This window comes from Hyla sarda, chromosome 4 (genome assembly GCF_029499605.1).
Source record: "Hyla sarda isolate aHylSar1 chromosome 4, aHylSar1.hap1, whole genome shotgun sequence".
Taxonomy (NCBI): domain Eukaryota; kingdom Metazoa; phylum Chordata; class Amphibia; order Anura; family Hylidae; genus Hyla; species Hyla sarda.
In genome coordinates this window covers 59,789,275-59,795,230 of record NC_079192.1, presented here as the reverse complement: position 1 = coordinate 59,795,230, position 5,956 = coordinate 59,789,275, and positions in this window count along the sequence as shown.

Genomic DNA, 5,956 nt, shown 5'->3' with positions numbered 1-5,956 from the left:
GACCGTTTCCTAATTTTTTGTACTTTTTAAACTAGTCCAAATCAGTTTTATTTATTTATCTACTTCTTATTTATTTATGTTTTTCATAGCATTTCTGCCTTTCTATTTTTGTTTTTCCCATAATAGAATGACCTGTCATTCCTGATCTGATAGTTTCTATGAAACACTGCACCACTATTGTAGTGCAGTGTATTCTGCCTCTCAGCATTATGCTGACAGACAGTGTATGGTTGTTGTTATCGTTAGGGTATTTTTTATGGGGTTATAAAGTTTTTTGGGGATTTTTCATATATTTATTTTTTAATTTCATTTTATATTTGATACAATTTTTTTAAAGGGATGTTTTTCTTAAGGCGGAGCTAAAGTTTTTTTTTTTTATATTTTATTAGCCTTGTTTTTCTTCTTTTAGTTTTGAACTATTCCCATTAAGGTACATAAAGCAGCCATCTTTCGATAGCTCATATATTAATAGACTGCAGTAGTATGACAGTATCTATTTTTAACTTATTTTTTAGCTAGGATCCATACAGAATACATTGCCATCTATGGGGAGGGCAATGCACCCGTGGAACCTCCGGCAATAATTATTCCGGCTGGAAATTCCTTAGTGTGAACCTAGCCTTTAAGTGTTTTATAAAGGGGACTTTTAATAGCGATCTTTAGATCACTCATATAACATACTGCATTAGTATTAAAGTGCAGTGTATTATGCCCTTCAGAATTAGGTTAAAAGGCTATGACTTATTATGGCTAATGTCTTTGGCTATAATTATATATTTGAAGCAAAAAAAAAATATTGATTTTTCTTTACTTAGTACAGTTAAGTCTTAAATTTGCGGTCAGTCACCCAACAGTCTAAAGTGAAATTGTAAACACTGCAGACAGTTCAGTCTATTCTATTAAACATTGATAAAGGGGATTCCTACAAATAGAAAAATTGAGAATAAGGATCATACATGTTCCTAATCTCTGTACCTGAGATATGGCTGTGTTATATAAGAAGCTGTCTATAGACGATATACTTATTAACAACACATATATCTTCATGTATAAGGGAGAGACTATGACATCTCTGCAGGTCTAGATTTGATATCTAGCCTGATCGTTATCAGTAATTAATATAAATATTAATTACCTGTCTCCAAGTTCCTTTCTTGCAGCTGACGAGGGCATATGTCACGTTCACCTTCTCACCGGGCATCAGTCACCTGTAAAAAGACACAGGTATGATAACATATTCCTGATACATGCTACAGACGCTAATATATATAACATTCTCGGGCCAGAACTACTTATCTCAGGCATTATGAAACCGCATAACAAAAAGGAACAAAAAAAGTTGGAACACATTGGGATCTAGTTTTTTTTTTTATTAAAATATACTGTATATTTTTGATATTTTTTATTTTAATAAATACTTTATCGAAAAATGTTATATTATATTCAACAGTTAATCATACAACGGGAATGTATGCCTTTTAACTTTGAAAGGGGGGAATGGTTGTATTATTTTATAAAATAATTTATGCCTCTCACATTAATGCTATGTGTGTATCTATTGTAGATTTTTTTGGGGTTTATTTATAAAATTTTGGTGCTTTTTTTAAATGTTCTTTTCTTTATTCTGAATTGTAGTTTTTTTTTTCCAACAACTTATTTTTTAAGGGATGTTTTTGTGGGGCGGGTTGATGTTTTATTTTAAAAAGAATTTTATCAACCATTAATTTTTTATTTTTAAAGGGATACACCCCCTCCCATAGACTTCATTTGAGGGGGCAGGGTGTAACGTCATGAGGAGGCGGGGCCATGACGTCAAGAGCTCCTGACGCCGTCTCCAGTTTTCGGAACAGTTTGTTCCAAACTCTGAGCTGTGGAGTACCCCTTCAACTCTGTAACTATTCCGCTATTTTTTAAATTATTTTATCGACCGTTTCTAAATTTTTTATACTTTTTAAACTAGTCCTAATCAGTTTTATTTATTTATTTACTTCTTATTTATTGTTATTTTTTTCATAACATTTCTGGGTTTCTATTTTTATTTTTCCCATACGAGAACGACCTTTCACTCCTGATCTGATCCTTTCTTTGAAACACTGCACCACTATTGTAGTGCAGTGTATTATGCCTATCAGCATTATGCTGACAGACAGTGTATGGTTATGGTTATCATTAGGGTATTTTCTATGGGGTTCCAAATTTTTTTGGGCATTTTTATGTATTTTTTTATATTTTTTAATATTTTTATGCTAAGTTTGTAGCTATTGTAGATTTTTTGGGGGTTTATTTATAACATTTTTGGGATTTTTTAAATATTTTCTTTTCTTTTTTCTGAATTTTATTTTTGATACAACAAATTATTTTTTAAATAATTTTATCAAGCATTTATTTTTATTTTTAAATGGGTAGAGCCGTCACACCCCCTCCCACAGACTTGCATTGAGGGGGCAGGACGTGATGTCATGAGGGGCGGAGCTATGATGTCAACAGCTCCTGACGCCGGCTCCAGCGTTCGGAACAGTTTGTTCCAAACGCTGAGCTGTGAAGTACCCCTTTAACTCTCTAACTATTCCGATAATTTTTTATTATTTTATCGACCGTTTCCTAATTTTTTGTACTTTTTAAACTAGTCCAAATCAGTTTTATTTATTTATCTACTTCTTATTTATTTATGTTTTTCATAGCATTTCTGCCTTTCTATTTTTGTTTTTCCCATACGAGAATGACCTGTCATTCCTGATCTGATAGTTTCTATGAAACACTGCACCACTATTGTAATGCAGTGTATTCTGCCTCTCAGCATTATGCTGACAGACAGTGTATGGTTGTTGTTATCGTTAGAGTATTTTTTATGGGGTTATAAAGTTTTTTGGGGATTTTTCATATATTTATTTTTTAATTTCATTTTATATTTGATACAATTTTTTTAAAGGGATGTTTTTGTTAAGGCGGAGCTATAGTTTTTTTTTATATTTTATTAGCCTTGTTTTTCTTCTTTTAGTTTTGAACTATTCCCATTAAGGTACATAAAGCAGCCATCTTTCGATAGCTCATATATTAATAGACTGCAGTAGTATGACAGTATCTATTTTTAACTTATTTTTTAGCTAGGATCCATACAGAATACATTGCCATCTATGGGGAGGGCAATGCACCCGTGGAACCTCCGGCAATAATTATTCCAGCTGGAAATTCCTTAGTGTGAACCTAGCCTTTAAGTGTTTTATAAAGGGGACTTTTAATAGCGATCTTTAGATCACTCATATAACATACTGCATTAGTATTAAAGTGCAGTGTATTATGCCCTTCAGAATTAGGTTAAAAGGCTATGACTTATTATGGCTAATGTCTTTGGCTATAATTATATATTTGAAGCAAAAAAATATATAGATTTTTCTTTACTTAGTACAGTTAAGTCTTAAATTTGCGGTCAGTCACCCAACAGTCTAAAGTGAAATTGTAAACACTGCAGACAGTTCAGTATATTCTATTAAATATTGAAAAAGGGGATTCCTACAAATAAAAAATTAGAGAATAAGGATCATACATGTTCCTAATCTCTGTTCCTGAGATATGGCTGTGTTATATAAGAAGCTGTCTATAGACGATATACTTATTAACAACACATATATCTTCATGTATAAGGGAGAGACTATGACATCTCTGCAGGTCTAGATTTGATATCTAGCCTGATCGTTATCAGTAATTAATATAAATATTAATTACCTGTCTCCAAGTTCCTTTCTTGCAGCTGACGAGGGCATATGTCACGTTCACCTTCTCACCGGGCATCAGTCACCTGTAAAAAGACACAGGTATGATAACATGTTCCTGATACATGCTACAGACGCTAATATATATAACATTCTCGGGCCAGAACTACTTATCTCAGGCATTATGAAATCGCATAACAAAAAGGAACAAAAAAAATTGGAACACATTGGGATCTAGGTGTTTTTTTAATTAAAATATACTGTATATTTTTGATATTTTGTTTTAATAAATATTTTATCGAAAAATGTTATATTATATTCAACAGTTAATCATACAACGGGAATGTATGCCTTTTAATTTTGAAAGGGGGGAGGGGTTGTATTATTTTATAAAATAATTTATGCCTCTCACATTAATGCTATGTGTGTATCTATTGTAGATTTTTTGGGGGTTTATTTATAAAATTTTGGTGCTTTTTTTTAAATGTTCTTTTCTTTATTCTGAATTGTAGTTTTTTTTTTCCAAAAACTTATTTTTTAAGGGATGTTTTTGTGGGGCGGGTTGATGTTTTTTTTTAAAAAGAATTTTATCAACCATAAATTTTTTATTTTTAAAGGGATACACCCCCTCCCATAGACTTCATTTGAGGGGGCAGGGTGTAACGTCATGAGGAGGCGGGGCCATGACGTCAAGAGCTCCTGACGCCGTCTCCAGTTTTCGGAACAGTTTGTTCCAAACTCTGAGCTGTGGAGTACCCCTTCAACTCTGTAACTATTCCACTATTTTTTAAATAATTTTATCGACCGTTTCTAAATTTTTTATACTTTTTAAACTAGTCCTAATCAGTTTTATTTATTTATTTATTTACTTCTTATTTATTGTTATTTTTTTCATAACATTTCTGGGTTTCTATTTTTATTTTTCCCATACGAGAACGACCTTTCACTCCTGATCTGATCCTTTCTTTGAAACACTGCACTACTATTGTAGTGCAGTGTATTACGCCTATCAGCATTATGATGACAGACAGTGTATGGTTATGGTTATCGTTAGGGTATTTTCTATGGGGTTCCAAATTTTTTTGGGCATTTTTATGTATTTTTTTATATTTTTTAATATATTTATGCTAAGTTTGTAGCTATTGTAGATTTTTTGGGGGTTTATTTATAACATTTTTGGGATTTTTTAAATATTTTCTTTTCTTTTTTCTGAATTTTATTTTTGATACAACAAATTATTTTTTAAATAATTTTATCAAGCATTTATTTTTATTTTTAAATGGGTAGAGCCGTCACACCCCCTCCCACAGACTTGCATTGAGGGGGCAGGACGTGATGTCATGAGGGGCGGAGCTATGATGTCAACAGCTCCTGACGCCGGATCCAGCGTTCGGAACAGTTTGTTCCAAACGCTGAGCTGTGAAATACCCCTTTAACTCTCTAACTATTCCGATAATTTTTTATTATTTTATCGACCGTTTCCTAATTTTTTGTACTTTTTAAACTAGTCCAAATCAGTTTTATTTATTTATCTACTTCTTATTTATTTATGTTTTTCATAGCATTTCTGCCTTTCTATTTTTGTTTTTCCCATACGAGAATGACCTGTCATTCCTGATCTGATAGTTTCTATGAAACACTGCACCACTATTGTAGTGCAGTGTATTCTGCCTCTCAGCATTATGCTGACAGACAGTGTATGGTTGTTGTTATCGTTAGAGTATTTTTTATGGGGTTATAAAGTTTTTTGGGGATTTTTCATATATTTATTTTTTAATTTCATTTTATATTTGATACAATTTTTTTAAAGGGATGTTTTTGTTAAGGCGGAGCTATAGTTTTTTTTTTATATTTTATTAGCCTTGTTTTTCTTCTTTTAGTTTTGAACTATTCCCATTAAGGTACATAAAGCAGCCATCTTTCGATAGCTCATATATTAATAGACTGCAGTAGTATGACAGTATCTATTTTTAACTTATTTTTTAGCTAGGATCCATACAGAATACATTGCCATCTATGGGGAGGGCAATGCACCCGTGGAACCTCCGGCAATAATTATTCCAGCTGGAAATTCCTTAGTGTGAACCTAGCCTTTAAGTGTTTTATAAAGGGGACTTTTAATAGCGATCTTTAGATCACTCATATAACATACTGCATTAGTATTAAAGTGCAGTGTATTATGCCCTTCAGAATTAGGTTAAAAGGCTATGACTTATTATGGCTAATGTCTTTGGCTATAATTATAT